Here is an 18,132-nt window from a genome sequence, read left to right as displayed (position 1 = left end):
TTACCCTTCATTGTATTTTATCCTTAAAACACTTAGTTCCCTGTAAATGATATTTCACTAAACTAATTTAATTAATGAAATGATATCTCTATCTTAACACCTTGAACCAAACTAAAATGAAACCATCGTTTCACTTCTTCATTAGAAGCTATAGATGTTCATATCTATGATTGACACTCACACTCAATTATACTACCGAGTCCCAAGATGTAAGTATGGGCTAGTCCGTAGGGTAAGCTGGTAACGAACAAGTCAAAGAACTAAAATAATACAATCAATTAGAATACTAACCACTCATAATTGAGATTGAATTGACCTATGGTCAACTTGATGATATGACTAGAATAGATAATAAAGATATGTTTACTTATCTTATCAACTGTTAATATCGGTCCTGTCTGATGTAACAAATACATCCGACCTTATCTACTTTGCTAATGTTCTGGAAAGAACATAACACTACAATGTGTAAGGAGATCATATCGAAGATTGGCAAGTCAGTGTAAATCCTGTGCACAGACGAATCTTAGGACTAACTTATTTTGAACATATAATCATATTTATATTCTGTTATCCCCATTTCCTGCATGGGCTCGGGACCTTCGTCTGGGCCCACTGTCAGGGGCCATGTAAGCGTGCGGGCCCGGCCCAAGGCCTCCTGGTACGGAGGGCACCCGGAGGGCAGGATATGGACTGGGGATGCATGTCTGGGCCTGTTAGAGGGGTCCGGCATGTTCCTTCGGGTCCGTCCTCTGGGATGATAGTCCGGGCGACGTACAGAGCGTTCGGACCCCCCCGCGGCCTACGCGTCCAGGTCCCGGACCCTGGTACGGTCCGGGCCTGTGGTAAACGAAGCGGGACAAAGGTAAATGGACCCGGATCACCTCACCCCCGGTCGACGGGGTCAAGCTTCCTGGACCCTGAAGCCGCCTCGCTCCGCGTGGGCGTTTTCCCTACTTTTCACCTGCAGAAAAGGGCACCTCGGGATTGCACGCCGTTGTTTCAGGTCTGCGCTATCAGGAACTCTGACTGGTCTTGTCTCCTGAATCTGCCTCGTAACTCGAAGTGTCCAGACCAAAAGCACCGTTTTGTCGGGCGAGATATAGCTCCGAGGTCAATCTGTTGGGCCTTAGCTAGTGTGGAATTTACGTATTTTGTACCTTTTGTATTGGGCCTCCACTAGAAAGGCCAGGAATATTCCCATCTCTAATGGGCCCGGGTCATACCCAGCCCAGACCCGGTGCTCCTATGAGCCTATAAATATAAGCTACAGAACACCGTAAAAGAGGTCTCTCCTCAAAAAAGGAAATACAGTAACTCTGTCAAGATATAGAGAGGAAACTCCATTGTAAAAGCTTCTTCGAGCTCTAATAATATAGACTCATGGACTAAGGCTAGTTAACGCCCCAACCACGTAAAAACCCTGTGTTAATCTTCTGCTTTCATTATAATTATCAGTACATATTAGTTATTAATAGAGTTGTCGAAAATCTCGGTTAACAGTTTGGTGCTTTCGTTGAGAGCTGAAGGAAGCTAGTGCTAACGTCAGGACTTTACTACGATGGTGAACACACGACACACCACCTTCGACCCTACCAATCCAGAGCAGGGCAACGGAGACCCGCTGCCTTCGCAGCTTATCCCTCAGGATCTGCCCGAGAATGTGCCTCCTCAAACATCTCACCAAGACGAGTCACAAGACTACGAAGGTGGGACAGAATACGAAGAGGAAAACGAGGAGGAATATTATGAAGAGGAAAATGAGGGGGAGTACCACGATGAAGCTGCGGATCCCAAGACCCCCCACGACGATCAGCAAGACTTGGAGCTGACCAGACTAAGGCAGCAAGTCCTAGATCAGGAAGCCAAGATCGCTGAGCAAGCAGAGGCGCATCGACGGATGTAAGAGTCTCTCCAAGCCCTGCAGGCACTCACGGCCGCGCAGGGTCCGACAGTCAACCCCGCAACTGGCCCACTTCCTGAAACGCAGCAACATGCCCCACGAGAGCAAGCCGGGGTCCCCAGAGGTGCCAGCCTCGTCCCTCCCCCGGATCCTTTTCCCGAGCCAGCGCCAGGATGCCCGGACAGGGAGCGACGGAAGACCCGGGAGAAGACCACTCCTGTCGCAAAAGTCGGGGCCCGTTCCCGGCCGCTACCTAGGAAAGAAAAGGTGCGCCCCATCCCAGGACGAGGCCACCCGATCGATCCGCACGGGACGCGGCCGCGGAATACACAGCCCCGACGCGCCCCAGGGCGAGACGGGCGGGAAAGATCTTTGCACCCAAGTGCCTCGGTTAATAAGAACCGTCGGGAACGGCCTCGTCGCGAGGAACGTCATGCCCTCAGTTTGGGGGACGACACCTCCCGGGTAGACTTACGCGATGGACTGAACGCCCGGAAGGAGCGGTCCCGCAAGGAAAAGATGCTCCCCCGAGATGGCGACGTCAGGAACAACATCAACGACAGGAGGAACGAGAGAATCCCCCTAGAGGATGGCACAGCCAGGCAACTCATGGAGCAGATGGCCGCATTGAAAAAGGTCACGGATCACCTGGTCCACAAGCAAGCAAGAAGGCGCAGACACCTGGTCCACAAGCAAGAAGGCGCAGACACTAAAGAGCCCTGCGCAAGGCACATCCTGGACGCCGTACTCCCCAAGGGGTTCAAGATGCCAAGCCTCACTGCCTATACTGGAAACACCGACCCCAGGGACCATCTGTCCCGGTACAATCGACTCATGACAGTGGCCCATGTCAGCGACGATGGAAAATGCCTCTGCTTCTCGATCACTTTGGGCGGTCCCGCCAAAGAGTGGTGGAAGAGGCTGAAACCAGGGTCCATCCAATCCTAGTCCGGGCTGCAGTCAGCGTTTCGAAAGTAGTTCGTGGCCGCCATGAGGATGGATATGGAAATCAGTGCCCTCGAAAATATTAAGCAACTCCCTGCGGAGACACTGAGGGCCTACATCCAGCGCTTTACTGAAGAGGCCTCCAAGACGAAAGTAGACGACGGACAACGCCTGGTGGCATTACAGTCCGGAATCTGGGCCGAGTCCCCACTTTGGGATGACATGCAGCGTAGCAAGGCGGCTACCCTAGAAGTGTTCATCAGGAGGGCCCAAGGATTCATCAACAGGGAGGAAGCACAGATCCAGGCTTTCGGGTGGCCTCTGGCCCCGTAGCCCGTCCCCCAATCTTTCCCAGGTTACGGGGGGCAATTCTCGGCGCAGTCCTTCGCGCCCCCCGTCACCCCTGGATCGGTCGTCGTGCCTGGGGTTAGCTATACCCCTACGGTGTACGGCCCTACCACTTCAGGGTATGCCCCGGCCCAATCCGCCCACTTCTCCGGTTATGGCGTCGCACCGGCAGGACACAGCATGGCCCCTGTCGGGGCCCCGCAGTCACAAACAGGAGTGACTGAGGCAAGCGTGAATCCTGCCCAGGCGAAGCGATCGAGCAAAGGCCAGAACCGACCCGAGCCAGTCAAGAAGGGGAAGAGGGGCTACGAGCCCCAATATTCAGAATACACCAACTTAGTCGACACCAGGGAGAACATCTATCTGGCGACAGAGAGGGCGGTACACTACAGGAAGCTTAGCCCCATGTTTAAAGGGGGAAGGAATTCAAGAGACACCAGCAAAAGGTGCGCCTATCATAAGGATCTGGGCCACACCACTGATGAATGCCAGCAGCTCAAGGATGAGATTGAAAACCTCATCAAGCTGGGGCACCTCCACCAGTGGGTAAGAATGCCCGTGGGAGTCCCAGGCCCCCGGAACGACTCGGGCATACCCCCCCCCCCAAGGGAGGGTATGCACAGGGACCCCCGGCGCCGGCCCCTTAGGGGGCCCCCGCCGCGCAAGTTCCCGGCCTTGGAATGCCTTACCCCTTCGGGGCAGCCCCTCCCCGAGTTGACGGGCATGTGGCAACCATCTCGGGCGGACCTCACCTGGGAGGGCCATCAAGGAATGACCAAAAGCGCTATCTGAGTGAGCTGGACCATGACCAGGAAGTGTGCGCCCTTGTCCAGGCTCCGGCTCTTCGCCCTAAGTTGATAAACCTCCCCATCACCTTCACGGGGAAAGATGCCCGCAACGTCCACTTCCCGCACCACGACCCGCTAGTCATAGATGCTCAAATCGCCAACAAATTGGTGTCCCGCGTGTTGGTGGATGACGGAAGTTCCGTCAACCTATTGTTCAAGCCCGCCTTCACCGCCATTGGCTTGACGGAAGCGGACCTGGCATCCTGCCCGACCCAAATTTACGATTTCAACGGAGATGCGCTTCTCCCCATGGGAAAGATCCAGCTGCCGGTTACGCTGGGGGGTGAATTGCAGCACTCGTTCAAGTTCTGCACCTTTGTAGTGGTGGACTGCCCCACCGCTTATAACGTCATTTTTGGCCGGCCCGCACTGGTCGAGTTCGGGGCCATCACCTCCATCCGCCATCTTTGCATGAAGTTCCCATGCGACAGAGGAGGGGTAGGGACCGTCCGGGGAGACCAAAAGAGCGCCAAGAAGTGCTACCATATCTCCGCCTGGCCCATATACATGGTCCGCGAGGAGCCCGTCGAACGAGTTCTCCTCCTACCTGCTGAGAGGATGGTCCAGGATGAGGATGACCTAGACTCTCGGATAGGGGACGATCGAATCTTGGAGCCAATGGACGAAATAGAAGATGTGTGCATTAGTGAAACCGATCCGACCCGGGTCATCCAAGTCGGAAAGAGCTTGCCGGCAGACATTTGGGCCGCTGTCGTCGCCCAAGTCAAGGGAAACTAGGACCTTCTAGCCTGGTCCTACTCCGACATGACCGGGATAGACCGCAATATCATTTGCCACGCGTTGAGTATTGACCCAAACGTGACTCTGGTCCGCCAAAAATGCAGGCCTTTGGGGACAGAGAGGGCCGAGGCCCTTAAACTGGAGGTTAAGAAGCTGCCTTCTATCAACTTCATTCGCGAGTCTGTGTACCCCGTGTGGCTGGCTAATCCCGTCCTGGTGCCGAAACCGAACGGGACATGGAGAACGCGCATTGACTTCACGGACCTCAACAAAGCCTGTCCAAAGGACTGTTTCCCGCTCCCCGGGATCGACCAAATGGTGGATGCTACGTCTAGATACGAGATCTCTATGCACGTGGCGGATCAGGAGCATACCAGTTTCCAGACCGACAAGGGCATCTACTGCTACATAGTCATGCCCTTCGGACTCAAGAATGCTGGAGCAACTTACCAAAGGCTCGTCAATCGGATGTTTCGGGCCTAGTTGGGGCGAAACATGGAGGTGTACATCGATGATATGCTGGTCAAGTCAAAGACATCCCGGGACCATTTGGACGACTTGGTGGAGGCTTTCGCGGTTATCCGGAAGTACGGGATGAAGTTGAATCCTAAGAAGTGCACTTTCGGCGTGGCTTCCGGGAAGTTCCTAGGCTTCATAGTGAGTTTCCGGGGAATAGAAGCCAATCCGGATAAGATCAAGGCACTGATCAACATGGCCTCTCCCCGGAAGCACAAGGACGTGGAAAGCCTGACGGGGCGAGTAGCCGCCCTGAGTCATTTCGTTTCTAAAGCCACGGACAAGTGCGTCCCGTTCTTCAACGTCCTTTGGGGAAGCCATCGTTTCGAGTGGTTGCCCGAGTGCGAAGAGGCCTTCCAGAAGCTGAAAGAAAACCTAGCCAAAGCCCCAGTCCTGGCGAAACCGGTAGAGGGGGAGTCGCTGTATCTATACCTGGCCGTAACCGAGCACGCGATCAGCGCCGCATTGGTACAAGAGGAAGAAAGGACACAGCTCCCGGTATACTATGTAAGCAAGCAGTTTCTAGACGCTGAATCTCGATACCCGTTGATCGAAAAGCTGACTTTCTGCCTGCTGATGGCGTTCAGGAAGCTTCGACCTTACTTTCAGGCCCACGCCATAAAGGTCTTAACCAACCATCCCCTACGGCAGGTATTACAGAAGCCCGAGTCATCGGGAAGACTCCTGAAGTGGGCCATGGAGCTAAGCCAGTTCGATATATCTTACGTGCCCAGGGTGTCCATCAAGGGACAGGCCCTGGCCGATTTCATCGTCGAATGTTCCAGGATTTCTCCGGAAGACAGTATTCCCGAAGCCCCCGCGGCGCCCGTGTGGAAAATCTTCGTGGACGGGGCCTCGAACGAGAATGGGGCCGAGGCCGGGATCATCTTGGTATCACCGCAGGGGCACCAGCTACAAAATTCCCTCCGCTTCCAGTTCAAAGCATCGAACAACGAGGCAGAGCATGAAGTTGTCCTAGACGGCCTGCGCTTGGCCCGGGAGGTAGGGGCAGCAAACCTGGAGGTTTACAGCGATTCCCAGCTAGTCGTCAGACAAATCTCGGGGGAGTATCAGACCAAAGGAGAGAGAATGGCGGCGTACGTGACTCAAGCGAGGGAACTGCTACAGGCGTTCGCAGCACATTCCATTCACCAGATCCCCCGGGAGCAGAATGTCTTCGCGGATACACTAGCCAAGCTGGCCACCGATGCCGAATCAGAGCTTGCCGGTCTAGTCCCCGTCAATAATCTCCCCATCCCAAGCATCAGGGCCCCCGCGGTCCACACCGTAGATCACTCCGCTTCCTGGATGGGGCCACTGATCCGCTATCTGTCTGCCGGGGAAGTTCCAATCGACCGGGCCGCTGCCAGGAAACTCCAGTACCAAGTCCACCGTTACGTCATGATGGACGGAAAGCTCTATCGCCAAGGTTTATCCATGCCTTACCTCAGGTGCGTGTCCGGGACCGAGTTGGGCGCCATCATGCATGAAGTGCATGAAGGTTTTTGCGGAGATCACACTGCCAGGCCCAGTCTGTCCAAAAAGATCCTGCGCCAAGGATACTTCTGGCCAACCATGAAGAAAGACTGCATTGAATACGTCCGCAAGTGCGAGCAATGCCAGAGGTACGGGAAGGTGCCACGGGCCCCCCCGACAGAAATAACCCTGATGAATAGCCCCTGGCCCTTTGGAGTGTGGGGAATCGATCTCGTCGGGTCTCTCCAGACCAGAAGAGGAGGGGTAAAGTACGCTATCGTGGCCGTGGACTACTACACGAAGTGGGTTGAGGCGGAGCCCATGAGCACAATCACTTCCAAAAAGGACTTAGACTTCGTCGTCAACAAAATAGTGTGTCGATATGGCCTCCCCTATAAAATCGTGTCTGACAACGGGAAGCAGTTCGACAGCGCCCACTTCACGGATTTTTGCGAAAGGCACGGTATATTGAAGAGCTTCTCCGCAGTTGTCAGACCCCAGGCAAACGGGCAAGCAGAAGCCGTGAACAAAATCCTAAAGGGGACACTGAAGAAAAAGCTCCAGGCCTGCAAGAGCAAGTGGCCCGAGGAACTCCCCCGCATACTATGGGCTTACCGGACAACTGAGCGAACGTCAACCGGACACACCCCCTACTCTATGGTCTATGGATGCGAAGCCGTCATCCCAATCGAAACGGCCGTCCCGTCCCACCGACGTGACACGTACGATCCCATCCAAAACCACGCCTTACTCCAAGAATCACTAGATCTCATCGAAGAGATCCGGGAAGAGTTGCAGGTGCAGCTGAAGATGTACCAAGGCAAGATCGCACGACACTTCAACTCCAATGTCAAGAGCCGTAAGTTTGAAACCGGCGACTTGGTCTTGCGAAGAGTCTTCCCTGCCACTCAAGATCCGGGAGTGGGGGTTCTGGGCCAAAATTGGGAGGGGCCATATGAGATCCAAGACGAGGTGTGCCCCAGAACGTATCGCTTGAAGCGGCTCGATGGCTTGGAAGTCCCGCGAGCCTGGAATGCGGAGCATCTCCGCAAATACTATCAATAGTCCGGGAGTTTTTCCCAGTTTAATATTTTCGTTGTAAACAATGTACGCCTCAGGGCGAATTTCTTTCAAACAATGGAAATGACGTGTGCAAAATGTCATAAAGGGTTATTGTCCAAACTATGCTAATCTTTCTCAAGTGACCCCAGACCTATCTCCGCTCACTTATAGGGGGTATCATCCCAGGTATAAGCGAACACCTGGTGGGGCGCAAGCTTAGGCTAGTCCCGGCTCGGACCACAGTCCGGGAGACATAAACCCCACAGTCACGACCCGGACGAGCGATGTCGGGGGGTATAAAATAAAGAGGACCGACCCAAGGCCGATCCCACCCCGGACGAACGACATCCGGAGGTATAGAAGAGGATCGTGCCAAGGTCGATCCTGCCCCGGACGAGCGATGTCCGAGGGTATAAAATAAAGGACCGACCCAAGGCCGGTCCCACCCCGGGCAAACGATGTCCGGGGGTATAAAAACAAAGGACCGAGCCCAAGGCCGGTCCAGCCCCGGACGAACGACGCCCGGAGGTATAGAAGAGGACCGTGCCAAGGCCGGTCCCGCCCCAGACGAGCGATGTCCAGGGGTATAAAATAAAGGACCGACCCAAGGCTGGTCCCACCCCGGGCAAACGATGTCCGGGGGTATAAAAACAAAGGATCGAGCCCAAGGCCGCTCCAACCCCGGACGAACGACGCCCGAAGGTATAGAAGAGGACCGTGCCAAGGCCGGTCCCGCCCCGAACGAGTGAGGTCCGGGGGTATAAAATAAAGGACCGACCCAAGGTCGGTCCCACCCCGGGCAAACGATTTCCGGGGGTATAAAAACAAAGGACCGAGCCCAAGGCCGGTCCAGCCCCGGACGAACGACGTCCGGAGGTATAGAAGAGGACCGTACCAAGGCCGGTACCGCCGCGACGAGCGATGTCCGGGGGTATAAAATAAAGGACCAACCCAAGGCTGGTCCCACCCCGGGCGAACGATGTCCGGGGGTATAAAAACAAAGGATCGAGCCTAAGGCCGGTTCAGCCCCGAATGAACGACGTCTGAAGGTATAGAAGAGGACCGTGCCAAGGCCGGTCCCGCCCCGGACGAGCGATGTCCGGGGTTATAAAATAAAGGACTGACCCAAGGCCGGTCCCACCCCGGGCGAACTATGTCCGGGGGTATAAAAACGAAGGGCCAAGCCTAAGGCCGGTCCAGCCTCGGACGAACGATGTCCGGGGGTATAAAAGGGGACCGTGCCAAAGCCGGCCCCGCCCCGAACGAGCGACGTCCGGGGATATAAAACAGAGGACGGAGCTCAGGGCTCGTCCGGTCCGGACAATTGACGTCCGGGATATAAAAGCATCCGGTTTATCCCAGGGCAAAGCCAGGGCCTAAAACTGATAAAAGGAGAACATAGCTCCAAGTTAAACCAAGCCCCGAGGGCCTTGGACTAGGTGCCAGGATTGGAAACTTGGAAAGTTAAGTCGTTGGGTCTAGTCCAAGCCGTTGGAACCGAAACTAAACCCTTGCAATCAGTTAATCGCGGCAACAAAATGAAATTTCTACTTGGAACAACGAAAGGAAGCCTTCATAAAAACCAGAGAAGATAGCAGTGTTCTAAATTTAATTACAAGTCAAAAACACTAATAAAAACTATAAGGCTGGGGTTCGGGCCTACAACGCGTCCGCCCGGAGTTCCGCATCCTCCCTCTCCTTGGCCTCGTACTCGGCCCGCTTTGACTCGGGATCAGGGAAGACAAGGAGATTCATAATCTTATCCTTGCACCAGGCCATGTAGATGGCCTCGTCAAAGGTGACATCCAACATGCCCTCGGCCTCCTCCTTTTCACGACGTGTCGTTTTGTGCGCCGCCTTCTCCTGAAGCAGGGAATCGCCTAGTTCGCAAACTCGGGCCTTCAAGGCCAGGATCTCCTCCTTATCCAGGGCGGACTGAGCCGCGGCCGTCTCCAGGAGAGTCGCCCGGTCATCGGCCTCTTTTGTTCTCCGGGACAACTCCTCTTCCAACCCGGCCTTGGCGCGGCCGAGCTCCTCGCGCTCTGTCTTGACACGGGCCACCTCAGCCTGGACACGGGCCGTCTCCTGGCCAAGAGCCTCCTTGGCGGCCTCCCTCTGATTTACAGCCGCTTCCAGCTCCAGCTTGGCCGTCTCCATGTTTATGGCGAGCTCGGCCACCAGATCGACACTCCTTTGGGACAGCAGGTCAACCTGGAGCAAAGAAAAGTTAGAAAATAAAACCATCATCAACAAGTAAGGGAAGGAGTGTAAGAGAAGTGAAAGTTACCACGGTGGCCTGGTGGCGGAGTGCCTGGGAGATGAACAGTACGTCCGGGTTAGCTATCGTGGCGTACCTCTTGAGCTGAAGGTTGGACATAGTGCTCCCAACTTAGTCCAGAAGATCGGCCGCCAGGGGGGCCGTGTCCTGGCTGAGTTTAGGGCGGAAGCCCGCTTCGGCGACTAGCCGGTCCACGATTAGCTGAGGAGCCCTGAACTCGGCAGGACGATCCGAGAATTCGACCTGACGACGGATCGTTAGGGCCTTGTAAGTTTCGTCCCTCCAGCACAGGCCGTTTTCCCAGGTCCGGTTGATCAGTCGGGAATGCTCATCCCGCAGGGCTGACTCCCCCTCCTCGAGGAGAGTTGGGCATAGGGGGAGAACTGGCGGTGCAGGGATTTCCTTCGCGGCCAGTCGACTCTCCCCATGTGACTCTTCAGTCGAGCCAGCTCGCCTCATCCGGGGCCTCTTCCCTGTGTTGCCCTCTTCGGCGCCAATGTCTGGGCTCCTCTTCCAGAGTTCCGGCTGACGGTCGCGCCCGCCTCCAAGTCAATCACGGGGGGCGGGGCTGAGGCGGAGTTTGCAGGAGGCTCCACGGCCTGGAAGGGAACCACGGCTAGGGCACCTTCACTGGGGGGAAGTTCCATCCCGGACAGTTCCCTGGCAGTGTGGAGGTCCGGGCCCGTCGCCTCGTCACTCTTCCTGGCCGCCTTCTTAGCCGCCCTTTCCTTGATGAGCCGCCTCATTTCACTGGCAGGGTTTGACATGTCGGAGTCCCCTGCAAAAGTACAGAAAGAGGGTGTTAGGACGATAAACCAATTAGATGAAGACATAAATCAAAGTTATAAATGACCCGGGATGAACCCTCGTCTGTGCCTCGGGCATGACTCAATTCCTCTAAAGCAAATGAATGGACCCGATCCCCTATGTCGTCCGGGTTCAGAAAACCCCCGTATTGGAGGAACCTGGGTAAGAACATGAGGACCTCCGAGCCTACGGGGATGGGAATTAAAGGTCTCATCTCCCCGTCGGCCCCAAGCGTGGGGTCCGGGGGTACTAGCCTATCCCTAGCTAAGTCCCCGACTCGGGGAGCATAAGTTAAGATTAAAGGGGAGTTACCTCGCCCTGATACGCTAGACCCGGGAGTCCCAACGTTTGGTAGGGCATCTTCGAAGAGCTCCTCCAGCTCTTCTGAGGTGGCCACTTCGGCCGGGGCCTGGTCCTTATTGCGCCGGGCTGCGTCTGCTCGCGTCGCTCGTACCACAGTGGCAATGTGATCCAGGGCCATCTGCTCCTGGACGTCGACGTTCTTCTCACAGGGGATGCCCCGAAGGTTCGGGGTAACAATGGTTTGGGTGGCTGCGAGCATCTCGACCAGTCGGAGATTGTCATCCGTGACATAGCCCCCGACGTCCAACTCCTCCGCGCTCAGTTTGGAATAAAATCTCCTCCTTTCCATAATGAATTCGGTAAGGGGAGTTTGAGCGAAGGGCCCTACACCCGAAAGATATGCTAAGAGACAGGTAGAAAAGATGAGGAATAAAAGAGGTCCAGAAAAAATACTTACCCACTCGCTGGAAGTCCAGCAACAACGTGGGGTTCTTGTCCACTAGGAATCCGGACGTCATGAACCGGTAATGCTTGACGTCTAGGGGATGCCTCCAGGAGCTGGTAGGAGCGGGATAGCTACTCCGCGGCTTCAGCCTATAAAAGTAGTCCAGGGTCTTGTCCTTGACGTAAACCTGCGGCTCCAGCTTGTAGAAGTACAGGATCTCCGCAGGGGTGGGCTCCGCGATCTCTTTCGCGATGCAAAACACTCGCCATCCAGCGAGTAGACGGTACGCTTGGGGCAGGAGCTGGAACGGTGCGATTCCCACATACGTCAAGAACCGCATGAAATAGTCGTGGAGCGGGAGCGTGGCTCCCGCGCTGATGTGGCCAGCACTCCAGGCTCCGAATCCCTCCACGGACATATACGCTCCCTCCTCAAGCCTGGCCAGGCGGTTGTGAAAGAGGCCCGGAGTTGATTCGATGCCTAGATGCTGCTCCAGGAGCAACATCATTCGGTAATTTCGGAACGAGTTGGCCGTCACGTCCATTTCCTACCTGTTGCCCTTGGGCGTCTGGGATCCGGGAACGGTGACAGGGGCCCTATTAACCTCTTCTTCAGAATGGAGCGTAACGCTCGTTGCCATAGCTGACGATCTGGGAACAAAGAAAGAAAACCAAGCAGTCAGTACGTGAACCCAAGAAAGTCGGTCAAGGTACGGGGAGTCTCCTAAGGACTGCTTGGAGTCCTGTCGGATCAGGTCTGGGACTCCCGAGAGCCCCGGGACCATGATCGGGAGAGGAGACTACTAAGGTCCGCCCTCTGTCCGGGAAGCATCCGAGTACAGAGCAACCCGAACCAAGCGGCCTTCCTAACAACTTCTAAGCACAGAGCCTAAACGTACGCATCAAAAGAACATCACAAGTTCATAACGTTGTCAAGGGAGTCAGAAGAACTTATTGTGAGGTGTCGACCGTGGAAGGTGATGGTTGTCCGACTATAAGGATGGAAGAACCTCGTTCTTGAAGTGGTGTAGCCGGTGCAGTAGGTCGTCGACAAGAAAAACCCGAGATGCGCCTTCAGGTAGAAGAGCGAAAATTGGGGTTCTGGGGAACAGGCGGCGGCGCAGAGTTAGCAGATGGTGGTGTAGGTCGTCGGCGATGTCGGACATGCAAAACTCGAGCAGTGTTTTTCGGTTCTTAAGCTGGTTCGAAGAGGTAAAAGTGCCAAATGTGGTTTTTGTGGGGTATTTATAGTGCCCTTAACTCCTGGCCCACGATCCAACGGACAGGTGTCTCTTCATCGGACGGTCAGGAACTGCGCAGGGACATTTATGAGTCCTTTCAGGTTGGATCCTTGCCGTCTCAGATCTGACGGCCCAGGAGTGACGGATGCCAAAGATCGCCCCACCCTACGGTCCACCTCATCCCAGGGGCATTAATGATTGCCCCCCGTGCGGATGGGACGCTTCGAGACGTGCGCTGACACCCTAGCCTAGGCCTAGCGACCCTTGAGAGGGCTAGGCGACCTTTCGAGATTTGTGTAGCAATCACCTGGTGACACGTGTGTCCTTGCCACCAAGCAGGACGAAGGTAAACGTCCCCGGATAATGGTAAACGATCCGGGCCAAACAAGCGGCCAGTGCCACGGCCCGCTATCACGGACCCACGATCTCGGGCAGGAACTACGGAGGCAACCACACGGGCGTCCTGGAGACGATGCAACCTTCCTCCTGGAAGACCTAGGCGAAGGCTTGGGGGGTAAATGTTATCCCCATTTCCTGTATGGGCTCGGGACCTTCGTCCGGGCCCACTGTCAGGGGCCATGTAAGTGTACGGGCCCGGCCTAAGGCCTCCTGGTACGGAGGGCGCCCAGAGGGCAGGATATGGACCGGGGATGCATGTCTGGGCCCGTTAGAGGGGTCCAGCATGTTCCTCCAGGTCCGTCCTTCGGGACGATAGTCCGGGCGACGTACAAAGCGTTCGGACCCCCCCGCGGCCTACGCGTCCAGGTCCCGGACCCTGGTACGGTCCGGGCCTGTGGTAAATGAAGCGGGACAAAGGTAAATGGACCCGGATCACCTCACCCCTGGTCAACGGGGTCAAGCGTCCCGGACCCTGAAGCCGCCTCGCTTCGCGTGGGTGTTGTCCCCACTTTTCACCTGCAGAAAAGGGCACCTCGGGATTGCACGCTGTTGTTTCAGGTCTGCGCTGTCAGGAACTCTGACTGGTCTTGTCTCCTGAATCTGCCTCGTAACTCGAAGTGTCCAGACCAAAAGCACCGTTTTGTCGGGCGAGATATAGCTCCGAGGTCAACCTGTTGGGCCTTAGCTGGTGTGGAATTTACGTATTTTGTACCTTTTGTATTGGGCCTCCACTAGAAAGGCCAGGAATATTCCCATCTCTTATGGGCCCGGGTCATACCCGGCCTAGACCCGGTGCTCCCATGAGCCTATAAATATAAGCTACAGAACACCGTAAAAGAGGTCTCTCCTCAAAAAAGGAAATACAGTAACTCTGTCAAGATATAGAGAGGAAACTCCATTGTAAAAGCTTCTTCGAGCTCTAATAATATAGGCTCGTGGACTAAGGCTAGTTAACGCCCCAACCACGTAAAAACCCTGTGTTAATCTTCTGCTTTCATTATAATTATCAGTACATATTAGTTATTAATAGAGTTGCCGAAAATCTCGGTTAAGATATTCCATTGTGATTACATCACTATAAATACGATTAGTTATATGCCCAGGATTTAATAGACGTTTATATTAAACAAATAATCATGAAAATAAAACATGTGAACAAAGTGATTGACCAAGTCAAAAAATGATTTCTATTATTTTATTGATAATAAAATGAGATTACAAAAAAATTGAGTTTTGATTAGGGCAAAAAACCCTAACACCAGCCTCTTCGAACACATTGGCCGCGACGCCTGAAGAATAGGGTCGCGACTCGAGTCCAAAACCTAGAAAACCTACGTATTTTCACTACATTTTTCCTCAGTCTAATCCATCAAAATCCAACATAACTTGCACTAAATCCAGAATTGAGTCTTTAAACCTCAATAGTATACTATGAACAACACAATAGAAATCTTACCAAAAATCCTCCTAGGAACTAAGAATTCAGCAAAACCTTTGAAATTTAAAGAACTTAAGAAAACCTATTCTAACAGCAGAATTTCACCATGAAATCAAGACTTGGACCTTACCTTGATGATGACTCCGACCTTGAGCTGCACCTCAACCAATCCTAGCTTCAATTCTTCAGAAAGAAACTCACCTTTCCCCTTGAATTCCCCAAAACTTCAAATGTCTCCCAAGGATATATAGAGAGAGAGAGAGAAAGAGTAGAGAGAGAGATAGAGAGAGAGAGAGAGAAAGAGAGAGTGCTATTATTATTTTATCTTCTTATTTTTTCTTAATTCAGCTAAGTCTATCTTCTAACATCAACAACAAGGTCTAAAGTGCCCTTATGTCAAAACCTCTCCTTTAAATGCCCTCAAGGGTAAAACGGTCATTTTTCCTGTTTCCCGCTAATTCCCCAAGTAGTCCTACAAATTCCAAATTAATCCCGACATACCCAAATAATCACCAAATAATTGTCTGTTAACCAATAAATCCCAAATACGCACTAAGTCCCCATAATACCCGTAGGCTCACCCCGAGTCGGGTATTAGACCCCATTGTGACTATTCCACTAATCTGCTCACTAGGATCGCCTCGAGCTGAGTACAAGAAATATATCCACAAGATAATGTGGTCTCAATCATTTAATACATATAATCACATTTATGCCCTCATCTGGCCAAAATTACAAATATGCCCTTATTAACAAGAACGGGCCCACATGCGTAATTAATACACCTAAACATGCATTTATATCCACATTATCATATAAATCATGTATGCCACATAGTGACACATTTAATCAATTAATTTCCCACATATATCAAATTAGGCCCTCCCGGCACTCTAATCAAGGCACTAAGCATCGTTAGCATTTTTGGGACGTTACAACAATGTTCTTCACTCTGCAAGAGTTTTGACCACTTCTTTATGGATGAGACAACATTTGGACTAGTCGCTATGCTCCACCAGTGAATTAATTTTGAACAGGTCTCTGCATATTGGTTTGTCTTTGTTTTCATTGTAAATTTGATCCACATGCACCGTAATTTCGATATGAAGGTATTTGTTTTCACCATCTTCCTGCATACGTTTTGGGCCTCCTCTGCTCAATAAGGGTTGTTATGCTCTTCTTTTACCTCGCTTATCGTTCGAGGGTTGGTTTCCCTTTGAAGGTTTGGTGATCAGTGTGGTCCTCATCATCTCTTCATCTCTGATGTCTATTATTTTAAACACCCCTTCAGCCCTCAGCTATATGTTTGCGAGGTCTCTTGGTGAGTTCAGGTAAAGTTGTTCAGTCAACAATGACCCCTTATGGAAACTTTCCCTGAATAGATTTGTTTCTACTGTTTTATCGACATTATTGATTTGATGAACCAACTTCAAATACTTTTTCAAGAATGTATACGGATGCTCGTTCACACCTTGCTGTACTGAATACATATCACCCATCATTTTAGGCATCTCGGTGTTTCCTCCATATTGCCACACAAAAAATTCTCCTAACTCCCCAAAAGAGTTAACCGATTTTGGCTTTAATTGTTTAAACCATCTCAACACTTGATAAGCAAAATTTTGAATTGTTTTATTGTGTTTATTTTAAGAAAAATTTGAGGTAATTAAGTTTGTTTTGTACAGAATTGCGCTAGTTTATTTTTCTTTTAGGTTTTATTAGTTTGACATATGAGATTCGTAGTGTTCCAGAATATTTACTTAGATAGCTAGATAGTAGTAGTAGTTAGTATTAGTTTGTAGTATGTTAGATTCCGTGGATTTTGGTTCAAGCCGGGACTTAGTTGGACACTCATAGCAACAATTATGGATTTTATAAGTTTAACCTATAGTTTAAGAATATTAATTATAACATAAGGTTTGATTAATATTGTTGGTTCTAGAAATATATTTATTATAACCTAAGGTTTAGATAGAACCATTAAGAGCATGACACTTGTCACAATCATGTTTATTAAGGATTTAAGTATTTTGATGAATAATTTAATTAAAAGAAAGATCTAGAAGCTCTAGAACCTTCTAGAAACTATTAGGATCGTATTATGACTCAGTCAAAGCTGTTTACTCAATTTAAAATATGCTGAAAAAGTGCAAATACGTGTTTGATATATCAACGTATGCTGATATATCGCAGTTATAGGGGCCGATATATCGCCTACGGAAGATACGAAAAAAACGTCGACTTTGCACGAACGTTCGAACAGGGCTCGGGAAAATGGACTAGGCGATATATCGCCCAGGGTAGGTGATATACCGCCCCTCGTGCTTTAATTTTTGAAAGTTTGGATTTTAAATTTTAAAAATAGCCTTAACCACTTGGACCTGCCTTTGAACGATTTTGACCGAGTTTTTGGGCGTCTGTTGAACGAAAATTCAAATCTTTTTCATTTTATAATCATTTATTTATTCAAATTAAAAGGGGTTAGTTTCACTCCTTGAACTGTATAAATATGACCTAGTACTCAGCCATTTTCTTCATTCTTCAAGCAATTGTTCAGAACCTCCAAGTTGCTAGTGTTACTTGTAAAACGCCCTTAAACTAGTACTTAATAAAACATTCACATTTTCAATGGTTTATAATAGAAAGCCACTTATTATAAAGGTTTCAGTGGGGTCTCGCTTAAAACATGCAAGTTGGGCCCAAAAGTTTAAAAAGAAAATATCAGTTTTGTGCAAAATTCTAAAACAAACAAAATTTTAAGTCCCACTGACAATTTTAAGAAAAATTCCATTAAACATAACATTATTAAAAATTGGCATTTAAAGTTGATCGTTTCTCGTCCATAGGATGCCCCACGCCATACACACCAGGACGACAGAACTCCCCACATCACCACGCGTGCCACAGAGAAACCTATTTGCTACCTGGAAGGGAAAGTAAGGGGGTGAGCTAAAAGCCCAGTAAGGAAGTACAAACAACAAGCAAGTAAGAATACAACAAATTACAAACACTATCATTCATCTTTATACATCATAGCATCATCATAAAATTGGCATTAATATCATAAACATAAACATATCCACGTCAACATAATGCCATCTATCATATCATGAACATCATAACAAAATCATAAACATCATCAAACATCATAACATAATCATAAACAATTCCTTGTGAACATGGCCCGCTAACTTTTCCATGCCACCCTTTGAGGTAAACATGAGTCTCTAGTCCTTGAATAACCTCGGCTCGTCCACCCTTGGAGTTACGTCTTTATATCCTTAGTAACTCGGGTTACGTCTTCACATCCTTAGTAACCCATTTGTTGAATCGTGTTCAACACGCTAACAACCATTACATATAACTCGGTTACGTCTTCATAT

Source organism: Humulus lupulus, chromosome 7, assembly GCF_963169125.1.
Source record: "Humulus lupulus chromosome 7, drHumLupu1.1, whole genome shotgun sequence".
Taxonomy (NCBI): Eukaryota; Viridiplantae; Streptophyta; class Magnoliopsida; order Rosales; family Cannabaceae; genus Humulus; species Humulus lupulus.
Note: the sequence above shows the minus strand (reverse complement) of the source record.